Below are 21,463 nucleotides of genomic sequence, written 5' to 3'. Positions count from 1 at the left end.
TTATTAGCAGTATGTGCCATTGGGTAATCCTAAATAGAAAACTGCCATTTGAAGTACTAAGGGCCGCCCCCTGGGATTATAGGATTCACAGTGCACACAAACAAGCCAAGGCACACATACATGCTAGGCCCCATCAGCCAATGAATGGGCAGAGTTCTGCCTTTTGCTCCCACACTACTTCCTGTTACAGTTAGAGCTGCATCACTTCCTGTCAGCTGATCTCTGAGGGAGCACACAGCCCATCACTAAATGGCGGCTCAAGGGAAAGGATGTAAAAGGGCAATATTTACTGATATATATATTCCAGTTTGGTGAGATTCTTTAATAGGTCACTTAACATAATATAAACTGTCGGTTGGTTACGTATTCATTCCGGGGGGTATAGTTTCCCTTTAATATGCCCAAGACCAAACATACTCCTTTACCATATGGTTCTCAATGTGTCCATCCTGCTTCTTCTGATAAATGGTGCCCAACTGAGACTATGGATGTCGGGGAACCCTGGATCTACTACCACCCTGGACCTAATGATAGTTCCAGGGTTCCCACAGCTAGTTGGATCACAGACCTGCACCCAATAGATCTGATCCAAACGCTGTGTGAAGTGATGCAGCTCCCTGTCTGAAAATACTCAATACATAAGAGCACTTGGGTCCGTTCTTATGCATGGGGCGCAATTGTAGTATATGCAGGTCAGAGCCCAGATTGCACGTTTGTTAGAATTATGGGGAAAATGTTGCACTATGGGTATAGAATAGAAAAGATTTGCCCATTGCATTTGCATTTAAAAGTTACCTTACTAGGTGCACATATGCATTCCCCTGTACTGAGTATAGTTCTGCAGGAACAACCCCCTATGTCTGTAGAGGAGTAATATGTAAGGCTGCCCCCAGGTGGGGTCTGGAGCAATGGTAGGGTGGCTCTGCCCAAAGGCAAGTTAGGGTGAGATTTGAAAAGAATACCCATGAACCCAACTTTAAAGGCCTATTTAAGGTAATTTAAAGGTAATTATATCTTAGTTGGGATCAAGTACAGGTACTGTTTTATTATTACAGAGAAAAGGGAATCATTTAACCATTAAATAAACCCAATAGGGCTGTTCTGCCCCCAATAAGGGGTAATTATATCTTAGTTGGGATCAAGTACAGGTACTGTTTTATTATTACAGAGAAAAGGGAATCATTTAACCATTAAATAAACCCAATAGGGCTGTTCTGCCCCCAATAAGGGGTAATTATATCTTAGTTGGGATCAAGTACAGGTACTGTTTTATTATTACAGAGAAAAGGGAATCATTTAACCATTAAATAAACCCAATAGGGCTGTTCTGCCCCCAATAAGGGGTAATTATATCTTAGTTGGGATCAAGTACAGGTACTGTTTTATTATTACAGAGAAAAGGGAATCATTTAACCATTAAATAAACCCAATAGGGCTGTTCTGCCCCCAATAAGGGGTAATTATATCTTAGTTGGGATCAAGTACAGGTACTGTTTTATTATTACAGAGAAAAGGGAATCATTTAACCATTAAATAAACCCAATAGGGCTGTTCTGCCCCAATAAGGGGTAATTATATCTTAGCTGGGATCAAGTACAGGTACTGTTTTATTATTACAGAGAAAAGGGAATCATTTAACCATTAAATAAACCCAATAGGGCTGTTCTGCCCCCAATAAGGGGTAATTATATCTTAGTTGGGATCAAGTACAGGTACTGTTTTATTATTACAGAGAAAAAGGAATCATTTAACCATTAAATAAACCCAATAGGGCTGTTCTGCCCCAATAAGGGGTAATTATATCTTAGTTGGGATCAAGTACAGGTACTGTTTTATTATTACAGAGAAAAGGGAATCATTTAACCATTAAATAAACCCAATAGGGCTGTTCTGCCCCCAATAAGGGGTAATTATATCTTAGTTGGGATCAAGTACAGGTACTGTTTTATTATTACAGAGAAAAGGGAATCATTTAACCATGAAATAAACCCAATAGGGCTGTTCTGCCCCCAATAAGGGGTAATTATATCTTAGTTGGGATCAAGTACAGGTACTGGTTTATTATTACAGTGAAAAGGGAAATCAGTTTTAAAATTCTGAATTATTTGATTAAAATGAAGTCTATGGGAGACGGGCAATCCGTAATTCTGAGCTTTCTGGATAACAGGGTTCCGGATAAGGGATTCCATACCTGTACTATTATTGGTGAAAACTATACATATTTGGATCTGTAGCCAAATGACTGACCCATTCCTTTCCTATATAGGGATGAGCAACATGGTAGCCTTTTCCTATGCATAAAAGTTGAAGAACCGTGTATAGGAGCAATGTATATTGTACATCAGGGCTAAAATGCAATGTAATATTGACTTCAGTGCCTTTTGGTGAAAGTTTCCATGGTTCCACAAACTTTTATGCAAAGATAAATGCTTCAAAGTCACTCAACACCATTCCTATATTGTTATCCTGGTTATGAGCAAGAAGGGAACCGAATCAGTGGTGGGACCTCCCAAGGGAGGCTTGATCTGCTATAGATAGAGGTACTGTTAATCTATAGATATTCCCCAAGCCCTATGTTTGTATAGAGGATTACTGTAAAACTATGGTCAATATATTCCCTCAAACCACACACAATTTATTCCTTTCCTATAATAATTAGGTGATATCTCACTGAGGCTGAACTCTGGTAGGTGAAGATGAGGTTCTGGAAGACCAGTGAGTAGCAGATCCCAATAGTCTAATCCTAAAAGAACCTCATTCTTTTTGGGATCTGCTACTTACTGGTCTTCCAGAACCTCATCTTCACCAACCACAGCTCAGGCTGGGATAATATGCAGCAGTTAATGGCCACAGGTAGCCACACAATATCTAACAAAGATACAGAACCTTCCAACTGGAAATTCAATATGAGAAAGCTGAGAGGCAAGTCTAATGGGACTTCTAACCACCTTGCATCTGACTCTCTCTTATCTCTAGAGAGCCATTGTCAATCGTAACCCAGAATGGAAGGAAGGTGGTCAGAGTTATGAAGGAATGTAGCTTAAAGTTATATATATATAGAAATTAAATGAAACTGTCAGCATGGATGGCACTTGGTTATTTACTTTTCCTGAGGGCAAATACACAGAGATTTAAGCTTGATCTTCCAGTATCGTGTGCAGTAAATATTACATTTTAATGGGGTTCCTCCAGTAAATTAGGAATCAGCAATTTACATAGTCATATATATACGTGAGAGGCGTTATCTAAATATTCCATTACACCCCACCGTACGGCTCCTCCATGGCTCGTGGGGGTTTTGGTTGGTTGTCGGAGCTGAATATCACATGCAAATGTATTACCTTAGCAATGTGCAGAAATCCTATATAGAACCTGGGAGGAAATGAATTCAAATAAGTCTGGAACTCGGTTTCCCAGCTTCCAATTTCCCATTCATATGAGTTCACAATTATTTGATCTAATTGTTGGCGAAACTCATAAAAGATTAGAAGAGACTTCATCAGGCGAGTGTCACTCAAAGCTGTGTGGAGCGGGGCTGCCTTTGAAGTTGCGCATTAGTATTTATATTGCATTTAGGAACCAATATTAGGTATTTCACACTTCTTTATGGAGTGATCGTGTGCGGCAGAAAATACATTTTCCTTGCGGAGTTACAATTTTACAACCGAGATGAGTCAGAATGGCAGTCGGCTTAGACAGTCTGATCGTTGACCTAGAATTTCCGGATCTCTTTTTTTTTATAGACCTGGATTTTTGTTTTTTCAGATATTTTTATATAATATATTTAAACAGCAGCTGTAGCTTTTTATGGGCCTTTGTATGTGTCTAAAGGGACTGTTTAGAGGTGAATTCATATAACTGTTGAATTCTTTTTTCTAGTTTTTACTAAGAAAAGGCATAATTTGGCTGCTTACAGGGCCTGTCATGCACAAATCTCTTTATAAAAAGAACAGAGATGGGTAAGATGAAATCAGAAAGTTTGAGCCTTTGGTGCTTCACATATAGGGTTATTAGGGGGCTTTGGAAGGAACAGAGATGGGTGAAATGAAAGGAAGTGGACTGAGGCTTTGGTTCTTCACATACAGTATAGGGTTATTAGTGGGCTTTGGAAGGAACAGAGATGGGTGAGATGAAATTAAGTGGACTGAGCCTTTGGTGCTTCACCATATAGGGTTTTTGGTGGGCTTTGGAAGGAGCAGAGATGGGTGAAATGAAAGGAAGTGGACTGAGGCTTTGGTTCTTCACATACAGTATAGGGTTATTAGTGGGCTTTGGAAGGAGCAGAGATGGGTGAGATGAAATTAAGTGGACTGAGCCTTTGGTGCTTCACCATATAGGGTTTTTGGTGGGCTTTGGAAGGAGCAGAGATGGGTGAAATGAAATGAGGAGGTATGAGCCTTTGGTGCTTCACATATAGGGTTATTAGGGGGCTTTGGAAGGAACAGAGATGGGTAAGATGAAATGAAGTGGACTGAGCCTTTGGTGCTTCACATATAGGGTTTTTGGTGGGCTTTGGAAGGAGCAGAGATGGGTGAAATGAAATGAGGAGGTATGAGCCTTTGGTGGTTCACATATAGGGTTATTAGGGGGCTTTGGAAGGAACAGAGATGGGTGAAATGAAATGAGGAGGTATGAGCCTTTGGTGGTTCACATATAGGGTTATTAGGGGGCTTTGGAAGGAACAGAGATGGGTAAGATGAAATGAAGTGGACTGAGCCTTTGGTGCTTCACATATAGGGTTATTAGGGGGCTTTAGAAGGAACAGAGATGGGTGAGATTAAATGAAGTGGACTGAGCCTTTGGTGCTCCAACATATAGGGTTGGTTTTTGGTGGGCTTTGGAAGGAGCAGAGATGGGTAAGACAAAATGAAGTGGACTGAGCCTTTGGCACTTCACATATAGGGTTTTTAATGGGCTTTAGAAGGAACAGAGATGGGTGAGATGAAATGAAGTGGACTGAGCCTTTGGTGCTTCACATATAGGGTTTTTGGTGGGCTTTGGAAGGAGCAGAGATGGGTGAAATGAGGAGGTATGAACCTTTGGTGCTTTACATATAGGGTTATTAGGGGGTTTTGGAAGGAACAGAGATGGTGAAGATGAAATGAGGAGGTCTGAGCTTTTAGCTCTTCATGATATATGTTTATTAAGTGTCCTTGGAAGGTACTATATTCTAGTACACAACCGTACACCCGGTTCCTTAATTAGAGAACATTCTAGAGGGATAGACCCCCATCCAACAAACAAACCTGCACACCGGGCTCTGAAATGTGGGGATCTTCTTACAGAGATAAAATGAGGAGTTCTGAGATTTTGGTTCTTCGCCATATAGGGTTATTAAAAGCAGCTTTACATTGAAAAGAGCAGGCAATGCGGCAGCACAAAGACCCCCCCCTAAATATGCAAACAGCACTCTGGTTCCTAACCTTTTCAAGGGCACCTAAAATGCATTTCAGATTCATTAGGAGTCAAAAGAACTGATTTATAATTAATTATGCACCTTATTTAATTATTATTGACTATATTGTACCAGAACATATCATTTTACTAAAATGCTTCCTATAGACCTAAAATAAACAGCTTGGGGACTTTATTTTGGGTCCCCAACTCCTAGAAGAGAGAAATACAAGGAATCTGTAGTGTTAGTAGTGCTCCATACTAAGCACAATTCAGCAATCAAGTATCTGAGTCTGAGTGACCCTTTAATGGGTATGTTATAAATAATTTCTCTAGGGTCGGGTTGGAAGGTGAAATAGATTGCATATTAAGCAAGATTTACCATGCATTTCCCATTAGTTCTGAATAATAACATGTCCTGTGCCAATGCCAGAGCAGTAAATAAGATTATGGAGAACCCTATGGTAAAGTAGCATTTCTATTATATTGACAGCTCCCCATAATTGTGTGTTAACTACTACTTGGGCAACATGGGGCACTACTTATTGGGCCATACTATCTAGGGGCAATTATATATATATATATATATATATATCTGCAAATGAAAATAAAGCTAATCTCTTCTTCTGTATTTTACAGGTAGCCTTGAATAAACACCCATTTTGCAACTGAAAGATACTGAAAAGCTGTTGTGTGTTTAATGGGTTCCCCCTAGATACACAGAAAGAAGGTAAGTGGTTAAATAATTAATGTCTAATCTAGTATTTCATGATTGTCATATATAAATGGACATATGAAACTGTATGGCATCATTATCACATCAGTCCCTCAAACATTATGCTAGATCATTGGTCAATCATTGGAATTGGCACTGTATGTATTCTGCTGTGTGTTCTGGGGTATTATACATGGAATTGGCACTGTATTTATCCCGCTGTGGGTTCTGGGGTATTATACATGGAATTGGCACTGTATTTATCCTGCTGTGTGTTCTGGGGTATTATACATGGAATTGGCACATTATTTATCCTGCTGTGGGTTCTGGGGTATTATACATGGAATTGGCACTGTATTTATCCTGCTGTGGGTTCTGGGGTATTATACATGGAATTGGCACTGTATTTATCCTGCTGTGGGTTCTGGGGTATTATACATGGAATTGACACTGTATTTATCCTGCTGTGGGTTCTGGAGTATTATACATGGAATTGGCACTGTATTTATCCTGCTGTGGGTTCTGGGGTATTATACATGGCATTGGCACTGTATTTATCTGCTGTGGGTTCTGGGGTATTATACATGGAATTGGCACTGTATTTATCCTGCTGTGTGTTCTGGGGTATTATACATGGAATTGGCACTGTATTTATCTGCTGTGGGTTCTGGGGTATTATACATGGAATTGGCACTGTATTTATCCTGCTGTGTGTTCTGGGGTATTATACATGGAATTGGCACATTATTTATCCTGCTGTGGGTTCTGGGTATTATACATGGAATTGGCACTGTATTTATCCTGCTGTGGGTTCTGGGGTATTATACATGGAATTGGCACTGTATTTATCCTGCTGTGGGTTCTGGGGTATTATACATGGAATTGGCGCTGTATTTATCCTGCTGTGGGTTCTGGGGTATTATACATGGCATTGGCACTGTATTTATCCTGCTGTGGGTTCTGGGGTATTATACATGGAATTGGCACTGTATTTATCCTGCTGTGGGTTCTGGGGTATTATACATGGCATTGGCACTGTATTTATCCTGCTGTGGGTTCTGGGGTATTATACATGGAATTGGCACTGTATTTATCCTGCTGTGGGTTCTGGGGTATTATACATGGAATTGGCACTGTATTTATCTGCTGTGTGTTCTGGAGTATTATACATGGAATTGGCACTGTATTTATCCTGCTGTGGGTTCTGGGGTATTATACGTGGAATTGGCACTGTATTTATCCTGCTGTGGGTTCTGGGGTATTATACATGGAATTGGCACTGTATTTATCCTGCTGTGGGTTCTGGGGTATTATACATGGAATTGGCACTGTATTTATCCCGCTGTGGGTTCTGGGGTATTATACATGGAATTGGCACTGTATTTATCCTGCTGTGGGTTCTGGGGTATTATACATGGAATTGGCACTGTATTTATCCTGCTGTGGGTTCTGGGGTATTATACATGGAATTGGCACTGTATTTATCCTGCTGTGGGTTCTGGGGTATTATACATGGAATTGGCACTGTATTTATCCTGCTGTGGGTTCTGGGGTATTATACATGGAATTGGCACTGTATTTATCCTGCTGTGGGTTCTGGGGTATTATACATGGAATTGGCACTGTATTTATCCTGCTGTGGGTTCTGGGGTATTATACGTGGAATTGGCACTGTATTTATCCTGCTGTGGGTTCTGGGGTATTATACATGGAATTGGCACTGTATTTATCCTGCTGTGGGTTCTGGGGTATTAAACATGGAATTTGCACTGTATTTATCCTGCTGTGGGTTCTGGGGTATTATACATGGAATTGGCACTGTATTTATCCTGCTGTGGGTTCTGGGGTATTATACATGAGATTGGCACTGTATTTATCCTGCTGTGGGTTCTGGGGTATTATACATGGAATTGGCACTGTATTTATCCTGCTGTGGGTTCTGGGGTATTATACATGGAATTGGCACTGTATTTATCCTGCCATGACCTGCATTAAAAAACTTTATGTGCAGCCTTATATCATGCAAACATGGAAAGGTTATGTCACAGATTTCATGGGGGGGGGTTAGTTTGTGGGAAGGCTAAATTAGTTTAGCGAGGCAGAGGCAATGGCTTGGTGCAGCAAATTGCTTTTCATGATATTTCATACATGGAGGATGCCATTATAGTTCCTTTTAGTTCTATTTTAAGACAGTGTTTCAAACACTCTGCTCTCCCCTAAGTTGATAAATGCACAGTGCAGCCCTCGGCTCATTCCCTTACAAAAAAGAGATGGTTAGGTGTTACCAGCTTTTAAAAAAAAGTCACTTAAAAATTTAATGCGTGATTGAAAAGCGAGAAACGCGTCTGACTGTCCTTAGAGCCTCTTCTGTTGTAACGAGGGCAGAAAAGTGAAGTGTTAAAGGCTTGGGTTTCACTTCTAAAGAGCTTTGAACCATTCGGCACAAAGAGAAGCGTTTATGCAGCCATTCTGTCTCCTCATAAAGGTGACTTAGCGCCGCTTACCTACACTGACCTTTCTGTAAGTGGCTTTGGATTAGGGGGGACGACCTTATTGGCCAAACGTGTGGTGTATTTTTATTGGACGTTGATGGAGGACGACTGTCTCTTGCGTCTCATTGATTCCCCGTTTCTGTGATTTTTTTTATGTGTCAAATCATTACGGCATAATAAGGGTTATAGAATCATTCTAAGTCGATCATCCTACGTTGTAATGATTCACCGTGAACATTTGCAGCCACTGGGTCTGCCCTGTATTGTTTTATCACTGGAAAGACAAGTAGAGCAACCTTGATACAAGCAAAAAGATTAAGGGCCTATGAGAGATGGTAGCATTGAAAGGTTGCTATCACTCACTAGGTCCTTCAAACTCTTCATTGGTAGCTAGCCTGAGATATACCCAGCTGCCCACCATATGCCGACTACTTATAATGATACCTATACGCAAATTAAATGTTTGCTGATAAATGGCCACCAAGTGGGGTGAGGAACATGAGTGAATGACACTGGAGACACTTGTCTATGGATGCATTATGGTTTGGGGGGTCATGCTTACCTTCTATCTGGTTTGCCAGCTACCACAGTTAAGGTAGGCTGAACTGAACCCATATTTATTTCCCCTAGATCAAAGCCATACTGTTGGTGGCCCTCAAGGAATCATTGTCCACCAAGTGTCTTTTTCCCCACTATGCCCCAACCTTTGCAAGAAGGCTAGACCAAACTGTATGACCTTATTGTCTCATCTGTCCCTCAAACAGTGTTTGGTAATTGGTCAAAAGCATGGAAAAGTTTGGACAGCATTGCATCCAGGGTACATGTGGGCAGATCTTGATATCACTAGGTCAGCTCCCTACTCCAGCTCCATAAACAATATGGTCTTCACAATTCCTGTACTTATCACCCACTTTTGGCTGATGTAACATAGGGGCTATTTACACATACCCCTTAATCATGATATATTAAGCTTTATTATCTTTTGTTGCGCGAGCAACGACTATAAGACCAATAATAGGAATTTACTTTTGTTGTCTTTGGCCAATTCCAGATCTGTCCTCTGTCCATAGCTCTTTTAAATAGGTTTTGATAATAGCAATTTGTGTGTAAGAGAATCAGTCTGACAGTGGGAATACAGCCCCGCCATCACTCAGCAAATGGTTATTCACTTTTATGATCTGAAAGCTCATCTTCTTGAATCTGTAAACCATATACAATCCATTACGCCTGTAACATAATTGTGTTAGTTGAACATTTGTGCAGTTATTCAGGCCCACTCTTCTCTACTGATACATTTATATTGGCTGTACATTAGTCCAGATAGTGACCACATGATAAGTAAAATATTATGTTTCTTAGGGTTATTTATGAAGGGAATAGCTAATGTGGTTATGGGATATCACTCAAATAGTTAAAGTGGTGACTCCTTCTTCAGAGGAAAACGCAACGACACCTAGGCAAGGTTAAGCAGGTATTTATCAGTGTTTTATTCAGCGGGGTTTTCCCTGAAATAAAGCACATTTGCAACAAATTAAACCTCTCTGATATTTCCCACACTAATGAGTCTGCCATCTTCCCTTGCTTTCTGTCTTCCCTTCCTTTATTGCATTCTTTCTTCATCTCCTAACACTTTAACTACCTAGATCTCTTGACTTCCATTGTCTGCTACTTCTTCCATTGTCTCTACCTATCAAGCATGCCATCTTTTCCTGCATGTTCTACTCACTGTCTCCTCTTACCTCTCTTATATTTTCCTTTCCTTTATCTCACATCTACTGTGACCTTCTCATTCCTATGTGAAAAACATAGAGTCCATGCCAGCTTCTCCTGCCAGTTCCACCACTGTCTCCTATTACTGATCTTGGTTTTTCCTTTCCTTTACTACCTTTATTGCATGCCTTCCCTTTATTCATCTCTTGATCATTGTAACTTCCTAGATCTCTTGACTTCCATTGTCTGCTACTTTTGTCAGCCTGCTACTTTCTACCTTTCAAGCATGACATCTTCTCCTGCCTGTTCCACCCATTGTCTCCTCTTACCCCTCTTTTATTTTCATTTCCTTCATCCCACATCCCCTGTAATATTCTCATTCTTCTGTGAAGAACATAGAGGCCATGCCATCTTCTCCTGCCTCTTTCCTCTCTTGTATTTTCCTTCATCTTACATCCACTGTGACCTTCTCATTCCTCTATAAAGAACATAGAGACAATGCCATCTTCTACTGTCTGTTCCACCACTGCCTCCTCTTACCTCTCTTGTATTTTCCTTTCCTTCTTGCATCTACTGAGATCTTCTCATTCCTCTATAAAGAACATAGAGATGATTCAATCTTCTACTGTCTGTTCCACCACTGCCTCTTCTTACTCCTCTTGTATTTTCCTTCATCTTACATCCACTGTGACCATCTCATTCCTCTATAAAAAACATAGAGACAATATCATCTTCTACTGCCTGTTCCACCACTGCCTCCTCTTACCTCTCTTGTATTTTCCTTCATCTTACATCCACTGTGACCTTCTCATTCCTCTATAAAGAACATAGAGATGATGCCATCTTCTACTGCCTGTTCCACCCACTGACTCCTCTTACCTCTCTTGTATTTTCCTTTCCTTCTTGCATCTTCTGTGATCTTCTCATTCCTCTATAAAGAACACAGAGACAATGCCATCTTCTACTGTCTGTTCCACCACTGCCTCTTCTTACTCCTCTTGTATTTTCCTTCATCTTACATCCACTGTGACCATCTCATTCCTCTATAAAAAACATAGAGACAATATCATCTTCTACTGCCTGTTCCACCACTGCCTCCTCTTACCTCTCTTGTATTTTCCTTCATCTTACATCCACTGTGACCTTCTCATTCCTCTATAAAGAACATAGAGATGATGCCATCTTCTACTGCCTGTTCCACCCACTGACTCCTCTTACCTCTCTTGTATTTTCCTTTCCTTCTTGCATCTTCTGTGATCTTCTCATTCCTCTATAAAGAACACAGAGACAATGCCATCTTCTACTGTCTGTTCCACCACTGCCTCTTCTTACTCCTCTTGTATTTTCCTTCATCTTACATCCACTGTGACCTTCTCATTCCTCTATAAAGAACATAGAGATGATGCCATCTTCTACTGCCTGTTCCACCCACTGACTCCTCTTACCTCTCTTGTATTTTCCTTTCCTTCTTGCATCTTCTGTGATCTTCTCATTCCTCTATAAAGAACACAGAGACAATGCCATCTTCTACTGTCTGTTGCACCACTGCCTCCTCTTACATCTCTTGTATTTTCCTTCATCTTGAATCCACTGTGACCTTCTCATTCCTCTATAAAGAACATAGAGACAATGCCATCTTCTACTTTCTGTTCCATCACTGACTCCTCTTACCTCTCTTATATTTTCCTTTCCTTCTTGCATCTTCTGTGATCTTCTTACTGCTTTGTGAGGAACATTAAGGCCATGCCATCTTATATATATATATATATATTTAGACATTCAACCAATGTTGATGCTTTTTTACCTGCGCCCTTTATTACATAATTGTGCACAAATTAAAACTCAATCTCAATCCAGAACACAGACTGCTCTGCTTTAGGCATATAAATACAGAGAGGAAAGTACGGAAGGGATCCCTCCCCAAGTTTCTTAATGACTTTTTTGGCACTGCACAGAAATGCCTGTAATTGCAAGATATTAAAAGTAGCCCATTTTTGTAAAATAGAGTTCCACATGGGCAAGCAAACAGCTTTCGACTTGATAGTTGTCTGAAAATTAACAAGAAACCATAAAAATGATGTGTTAAAAGATACTTTGTGGATTCATGAACTTATAGGACTTTCTCGATAATTTATCGTAAAATGAGTTTCCAAGAAATACAAGTTTAGGAGCATAAAAAATGGAATTAGAAAAAAAAGCAGAGCTGATTTAACCTTTCAGTGGCGCCTTGGGATCGAACTGCAATAAACGCCGGAGCAGGATATATTTTATCAAGAGTCATATTACAGGGAATAGGTATTTTTTCCTCTCACTGGTAAATAGCAAAAACAGCCGCTCAACATAATTTCATTTTTAAAATGGGGTATTTTTTCAAGTATATACTGCCTGCAATTTTATTTAATTGTTTAAATTATGCCAGTTTTTTTTAAATATCTCCTAAGCCTCCTAACCTCCTAAGTTTGCTCATAGCCTGTACAGAGAGATACCATAAACCTATGGCACATAGGGATTCCCCTGTACTAAGCACAATTCAGCAGGAACAGCCCCCTAAGTTTGCTCATAGCCTGTACAGAGAGATACCATAAAACTATGGCAGCATAGGGATTTCCCTGTACTAAGCACAATTCAGCAGGAACAGCCCCCTAAGTTTGCTCATAGCCTGTACAGAGAGATACCATAAACCTATGGCACATAGGGATTCCCCTGTACTAAGCACAATTCAGCAGGAACAGCCCCCTAAGTTTGCTCATAGCCTGTACAGAGAGATACCATAAAACTATGGCAGCATAGGGATTTCCCTGTACTAAGCATAATTCAGCAGGAACAGCCCCCTAAGTTTGCTCATAGCCTGTACAGAGAGATACCATAAAACTATGGCACATAGGGATTCCCCTGTACTAAGCACAATTCAGCAGGAACAGCCCCCTAAGTTTGCTCATAGCCTGTACAGAGAGATACCATAAAACTATGGCAGCAAAGGGATTCCCCTGTACTAAGCACAATTCAGCAGGAACAGCCCCCTAAGTTTGCTCATAGCCTGTACAGAGAGATACCATAAAACTATGGCACATAGGGATTCCCATGTACTAAGATTAATTCAGCAGGAACAGCCCCCTAAGTTTGCTCATAGCCTGTACAGAGAGATACCATAAAACTATGGCACATAGGGATTCCCATGTACTAAGATTAATTCAGCAGGAACAGCCCCCTAAGTTTGCTCATAGCCTGTACAGAGAGATACCATAAAACTATGGCACATAGGGATTCCCCTGTACTAAGCACAATTCAGCAGGAACAGCCCCCTAAGTTTGCTCATAGCCTGTACAGAGAGATACCATAAAACTATGGCACATAGGGATTCCCCTGTACTAAGCACAATTCAGCAGGAACAGCCCCCTAAGTTTGCTCATAGCCTGTACAGAGAGATACCATAAAACTATGGCAGCAAAGGGATTCCCCTGTACTAAGCACAATTCAGCAGGAACAGCCCCCTAAGTTTGCTCATAGCCTGTACAGAGAGATACCATAAAACTATGGCACATAGGGATTCCCATGTACTAAGATTAATTCAGCAGGAACAGCCCCCTAAGTTTGCTCATAGCCTGTACAGAGAGATACCATAAAACTATGGCACATAGGGATTCCCATGTACTAAGATTAATTCAGCAGGAACAGCCCCCTAAGTTTGCAGCACTGTATTCATGGGGGGGATTTTGCAGGTCTCTACGCTATATTTTTCAGTACAGAGACCTGCGCCACCCTTAAATATAAAGTGCAAAATACATGGTGGATTTCTGCAATTTTTGGCACTTTTCACACTGTCCTGCTCATACTATTTTAACCCTAGACCTTTGTTAGAATATTATCTATAAAAATAATGGAACATATTTCCGATTCCAAATATTCCTTAAGCACATAAAGAAATATGATTTTTTTTTTTCAATCCCACATGAAAACAGCCGAGGAAGAAGGATTTCCCTTGAAAAATCAAACAGAAACCTTTCTTGTTCTTTTATAAAATGTATTGTGTGGGACCTGCTGGCAAGTCCAACATCTCTAAAGAAATCCAATATAATCTGAATTCATTTAGGACCTCGGTGACAAGCTCCGAGCTGTCTGTGTGGGGCTTTATCCCCATTGTGGAAGAGCATTTTCATAGGGAGCTGGTAGGAGCCCATAGGTCAATCGGTAGCCAAGCCTGGGAATTCCTCCTCCACCGGGAACACAGGCACACTAGCCAGATCGGCCACCTCGGCCATTGCCTGAATAATAACCCCCACCTCTGGCCTTTTACATATCATTTTATGAGCAATGTACACAAGATATTATCATTTTTTTGTCTCTTCCGTCCCTCAGGCGAGAGGGGGGGACCGACTGTAAAAGATAATTGTGTTTTAATTGGACTTGGACTTGTTCAAAGCTCTGCCTTTCACTTCCCAGGGCCCAGCAGATACGGTTTTTTTACATAATAACAATGATATGAAATAAAGACTATGCAAAGCAGGCTGTTCAGATGAGATCGGGTCATTGTGGGTAAAACAATGCTCCTTCGGTTGGGGAGCTGACGCTTTTTTTTCCCAACCTCCCCCCCTCGTTTTATTATAATAACATTTGCATTTCATACGTCCCTAGTGCTGAGGGTAAGGAATCCAACAGGCTGCGAGCCACCCAGTGTAATGTCCGGAGGCCCCTTCGTTGAATGAATAGGATTTGCCCCCCCCCCTTTCATATTAAACATCTAGGCATTATATTTTTTTGTATTTTTTGGCGATTGTCAGTGCTGAGAGTAATTAATCACTTGGAACCTTTCAGCTGTCAAGTTCCACAAAAGATAATCCAAAGGCCTGTCTTCTCTCTGTCTCACAAAGATGCTCATTGTTAGGGAAGTTTTACTTTTTTGGTCCCCCCCCCCCCTTGCACATGTCCCCTACCCCCTCATGAAATGGCTACTTGAGTTCTGTATTGTGTTCCTCGCGGATTTTCTATTAGTGACAGATAGCCCTGCAATGTATATAAAGTAGGGCCCTTCCACATCCCGCTATATCTGCTATACATCGATAAAATATGCTAAATCCTAAACCCATTGTGCCAGAGATGCTCAGTTTAGCATTCGTTCCATTCATCCAGATAATGATATATCTAGCAGTAGTAGGTCTGAATTAACTGGACAGGCAGAGTAGTCCTATTGGGTTTATTTAATGGTTAAATGATTCCCTTTTCTCTGTAATAATAAAACAGTACCTGTACTTGATCCCAACTAAGATATAATTACCCCTTATTGGGGGCAGAACAGTCCTATTGGGTTTATTTAATGGTTAAATGATTCCCTTTTCTCTGTAATAATAAAACAGTACCTGTACTTGATCCCAACTAAGATATAATTACCCCTTATTGGGGCAGAACAGCCCTATTGGGTTTATTTCATGGTTAAATGATTCCCTTTTCTCTGTAATAATAAAACAGTACCTGTACTTGATCCCAACTAAGATATAATTACCCCTTATTGGGGCAGAACAGCCCTATTGGGTTTATTTCATGGTTAAATGATTCCCTTTTCTCTGTAATAATAAAACAGTACCTGTACTTGATCCCAACTAAGATATAATTACCCCTTATTGGGGCAGAACAGCCCTATTGGGTTTATTTAATGTTTTTTTAGTAGACATAAGCATGGGCGTCCACAGAAGGGGGCAAGAGGGGGCACTTGCCCCCCCCTGGAAAAGTAGCAAAAAAACAAAAACCTTACTCCGTTTCTGCACTTTCCCCTCAAGCCCGTTTTTGCTGTGCTCCGATTGGATCTTTCTTCTTGTGGATTCACCAATCAGAGCACAGCTTCCTTGACAGACAGTAAAATTGACCAATCAGAGCACAGATGCACACAGGGATCGGGAGATTTTGCAAACTGGAAACAGAAATAAAGACTGAAAAGATGAATCTGCAGCTGTAACTTTACCTGAGAACCAACTCTCAACTTTTGCTGCAGTTTTCATCCCACAGGTACTATACACAGGCACTATACAGTTCTAAAGAATCACTAGCTGACATTAAATTGTTTAATTTATAATCTATCCCCTACCCTAACACATGGAGGGTAAGTTAACTCTTTCCCTCTGAAAAAGCTCATTGTGTGTTTATATATGTGTTGTTGTTTTTTGCACTTACTATTTTTTTGTCATTGTTTTGTTCATTTATAGTAAGTTACAGTGGGGCCAATGCTGTGTATCAGTGCCAGTGTTATAGTGCCAGGGCCTGAATATCTGCCCTCCGTACCCACTGCTTCTCATGGCATATAATGTGCTGGGTTTGTAAATACGGACTGTGTCTCACTGTATATAATGGGGAGTCAGTACCCACTGCCTTTCTTGCTATAAAACTAACATAAACACATCTAAAGGGGTGGTTCACTTTTAAGTTAACCTTTAGTATGTTATAAAATGGCCTATTCCTAGCAACTTTGCAATTGGTCTTCCTAATTAATTTTTTTGAATAATTTGCCTTTCTCTTCTGCCTCTATACAGATTTCAAATGGGGGCCAAAAAATATTGCTCTGCGAGGCTACAATTTTATTATTATTATAATTTTGTATTACTTATTTTTCCAAGTAGGCCCCTTAACTATTCATATTCCCATCTCTTGTTTAAATCACTACCTGGTTGCTAGGGTAAATAAGACCCTAGCAACCAGATAGCTGCTGAAATACCAAATGGAGAGCTGCTGAACAAAAAGCTAAATAACTGAAAAACCATTAAAAATAAAAGTGAATTCGAATGCGAACTACCCCTTTAAGCTAACTGATCCCAAACACAAATGTTTGCAGATCCCCTAACAGAAGTGCGCGTATGAATACTTTTACTACTAATACTAAACATTTTAGGGAAAAAAAAAAAAAAGCACCCCCACCCGCACTTTTGTACAGTATCCCTGGGAGTCAGTGGGAACGGCAAGAGGTAGTTGGGAGGTTAACTTTTTACGTCAGCAGTGAATCCACTAAGTGTCACATTAGCCGTAGGTCAGTCTGTGTATGGGCCATATTTAGCCTCCCCTAGTATCATCCTGCAAAAAAAAAAATATATATATATATATTTATCTGTTGCAGGATGATGCTAGCTTACTTGCCCCCCCTTGGAAAATTTTCTGCGGACGCCCATGGACATAAGGTATGGAGATTTTAATTTACGGAAAGACCCCTTATCCAGAAAACCCTTGGTCCCGAGCATTCTGGATAACGGGTCCTATACCTGTAGTAGGAAATTCCCCAGAAAGCTTGCAGTTAAGGCGGCCATACATGTTAAGATGCACTCGCTTGGCGACCACCTACGGGTGGGCGATATTGGGTGAATTTAGGCTAAGTCGGTTCGGGGACCACATCAACGAGCCGATGCGGTCCCCAATCCGACTAAATTTTTTAACCTGCCCGATCGATATCTGGCCGATATGACAAATATACCCAACACACACACAGCCGCGGGTTCTCCACTCTCCGGAGGAATCTCCATTCTTTTTCTTTATCCGCTTATTAAAATGTGTATTTTTTATCAAATCCTCCGCACTTAATGCGCGCTACAGTAATATTGCCATTGACCCTGATATATTGTTTCGGTTATAAAATATTCATCTCTCCTTCTATCAGCTGTAAAAAAAAAAAAAAAAACAGCGGCAAAAACATTCTCAGCATCTTTAGGAAGGAAGAGCTTTCTCACGTTCTCATTAAATTCTATCAAGTCACTTAATGGCTTTTTCTTTTTCTTAGTAAATATTAGAAAGGGAGCGAAAGAGATGGAAATGAAAGCCTAGATCGGACGCGCCTGGGGAATACTTAAAATAGATGCTTTTAACCTTGACCCCGCCTCGTTCCAAAAGATTTTTAAAAAATTCCTAAATGGAGAGAATAAAGTAAGAGACAGTCCATAGAGCCTCTGTCTAGCCCCCCCCTCCCCAACTTTAATAACAGCACTCAAAAGAAATGGTTGTGCCATATTGGGGATGGAGTTATTACCCCAAACTGCTCCTCCCTAGGCAGAGCCGTGCAGCAGGGGTTGGTGGCTGCCATGTTTGGCCACTTGACTCCATTGTCCCTGAATTTTATACATGTTCAGGTCACATTCAACTAGACGGAGGGAGGGACCAGACATTAAGTCATATAGCCACCTCACTCCTCTGCCTTAGGGGAACCGGAACCGGAGAGAGCAGAGCCCTTCTCCTGGGCATGGTTTTAATCCTTGTATGTTGGGGGGTGGGGCTAGACACCCAAACTGTAAGTACTACTCAAGATAAATTGCTATATTATGGTCTGATGATCTGTTATACCAATTTACTAAAGGTCCCCATACACGGGCCAATTGTAGCTGCTGATATGGGTCCCTTGGACCGATTCGGCAGCTTATCAGCCCGTGTAGGGGCAGGAACGATAGGCCTGTCAGACCGATATCTGGCCTGAAATTGCCCAGATATCAATCGGGCAGGGTAAAAGATTTAGTCGGGACCGAATCGGCTCGTTGATGTGGTCCCCAAACCGACTGCCCCATTGCCGCCAATATAATTCGATCATTTGGTCCCAGGGCCAAACGATCGAATTAGCCTATATGTTCCTTGATATCGCCCACCCGTAGGTGGGGATATCGGGAGAAGATCTGCTCGCTTGGCGACCTCACCAAGCAAGCGGATCTTCACGTGTATGGGGACCTTTAGTCAAGTACCTTCTTTGATTATTCCAGTTCTTCAGTAAATTTGTAGTTTCTATTTATGAACCATTTATTAAAAGCGTTTGTGAGATAGAGTTGGTCTTGGAAACCTCTATCCCAATTATTCTTCTGAGGGTAGAGCTGAGAGAGAGTTCTACTTGGAGAGCCACCGGAGCTTACTTATTTTCATAGAGCTAAATCTTTATGGAAGAGGAGTCATCAGAGAACAGGCTCAGATAGATCAGAAAGTGTTTGCCAATATCAGTTGCTGTCCCCCAGGTGGAGCTGAAGGCCAGTAAGGATAAGATTTTGGGACTATTACTATTAGTTCTTCTTGACGGACCTGGAAGCCCAGACTGAAGATCAGTTAGCGTAAGATTTGGGTTGAACAATATTGTTATAAGCTGAGGTAAGGCACAGAAGGCATGGTCACCAACACAATCACAACAATATATATAGTATTTTCTTTCTGATTTTGCCTTGATGCTTTACTTCTTCTTAGGGCAAACTATCTCAAAGCTTTCCCCTTTTATGTTTGTCTAATGAAATAATTATATCTACAGTATATACTGTTACAGCTTCTATAATGTGTTTTACTCTCCTTGCAGAATCCGTGCTGTCATTAGAGAACCAGTGATTGTTTCTTGGTCTCATAATCCTGGTTAAGATCTCCCAAAGCCCATGATGGAGAGGTTGGAGAGCTTTGGGACCAGTAGGGACCATTAATAGCAAAAAGCAGACACAAGAAAGACACTCAGCCCCCTTAATTGTATTAACAGCCCATACAGGGAGAGCGCACATAAAGCTTCGGCAATGCTCACATATTTATCCCCCTGTAATTGCACAATTAAACAAACAGGGTTTTGAGGTTAGTGTGCTTTAATGTTCTGCTTGTGTTGTCTTATCCTGGCCTCCTTGCCATCAGCGGCTAATATGGTCAGTCTATTACGCCGTTATTCAGTGTTTATGGGACTGTATAAGTAACTTACAGCTCAGGCTTGTGTGGATAAATAGATATAATTATTCCGATTCCCAAGTTCCACTGGCGAATTTAGGCAATTTAGTCCCTTAATACCCTACCTATCACTGCAAAGAGAAAATTACTTGTGATCATGAAGCGACATAATGCTTCTGGCAGCATCGGATAATTACCTTGCTGGAGAGAGTTGGAGTTTATCTACATCTGCGAGCCCCTGTTCCACGGTTACAAAAATAATACTAATGCTATTAATCAGATGTTTATAAATAGATATAATACTCAGTAGACAAATAGGGCTTATTAATTAGTATGGTTTGCATTCGTTGTAGTTTTATTGTTCTGCAAAAAAACTCGTTTCCCTACACATTTGTGATAATATCAGGCATATCAGTAGTGATGAGCGAATCTGTCCCGTTTCGCTTCACAAAACAGCGAAAAATTCACGAAACACATTTGTTGTGAGATTTTTTTTGTCACCCGCATCTATTTTTTTGTCGCCTGCATCAATTTTTTTTGGCACCCGCGCTTTTTCTACACGACCGCCCACAATTTTGACGTGACTGCACCCAATTTGACGCACTTTTTTTGTCGCGACCGCACCCAATTAGACACGCGACAAAAAAATTTCCAAGCAACAAATTTTTCCACGGCACATTTTCGTGAAACAATTCGGCAATGCCGGAATGTGGAAATTCGAATGGAATCCATGTCTGGCAAAAACATTTGCTAATCACTACAACCAAAAACTGGTCTGTACTGACCAAATACAGGTGGCAAATTGTTGCTTGGTTTTACCAAGATTAACTTCTATACTAAGCACAGGGCTCATGTATGACTATAACCGTGAATGAGGTTGTGCAAAATTTGGCACAGTTGACATTGGCGGCATCCATTAAACATTAAAAGCCACTTCTTGCAGTTTCATATAGTTCCGCTCAGCACCATTGCACCCTTCCCACCTCACCCTCAAGCGGCATATTGGCAAAGGGCAACGCTTGAGCTACCACCACTTTTAAACTGGCAGCAGTTCTAAGGTTCCCACAGGGGCCAGCATCAAAATGCCCGGTTTACTGGGTAATTAAGCTCAAATAGTAAGTAAAAACATTGCATCTGTGTAAACAACATGGCAATTAGTATCAAAAATTGTACTTTGCACTCTACACTTGTGTACATAAATGACCCATTGTATCTCCTAGACCAGTAATCCCAAACCAGTGGCTCATGGGCGACATGTTGTTCCCCAACCTGTTGGATTTTGCTTCAAGTTATTTTTGAATTCCTGGCTTGAAGGCAAGTTATGGTTTCATAAAAACCTTGAAACAAAAACTGTAGTACCGTGTTAGCCAGTGTAAAAAAAAAAAACACAAATACAAGAGTATTGTAGAAATGATACCTATATTGGCTAACAATATATGCTAACAATATATGCAATAAAAATACATTGCAAGCTTTCGGAGCTCTAAGGCCCCTTCTTCAGGCAAAATACAAATGA

The 21,463-nt window shown here is 40.8% G+C and overlaps 1 protein-coding gene across 5 annotated transcripts in view; it reads left to right on the top strand.

Moving 5' to 3' along the window:
* tenm4 (teneurin transmembrane protein 4) overlaps positions 1-21,463 on the top strand; it is an 811,512-nt gene that overhangs the window by 407,827 nt on the left and 382,222 nt on the right. For all 5 annotated transcript variants that reach the window (XM_031895585.1, XM_031895582.1, NM_001102688.1 and 2 more), the window contains 1 exon segment: positions 6,034-6,124. The gene's annotated coding sequence lies outside the window, so the exon portion shown is untranslated.

Source organism: Xenopus tropicalis, chromosome 2 (genome assembly GCF_000004195.4).
Source record: "Xenopus tropicalis strain Nigerian chromosome 2, UCB_Xtro_10.0, whole genome shotgun sequence".
NCBI classification, from domain to species: domain Eukaryota; kingdom Metazoa; phylum Chordata; class Amphibia; order Anura; family Pipidae; genus Xenopus; species Xenopus tropicalis.
This window is presented reverse-complemented; position numbering and strand designations above follow the sequence as displayed.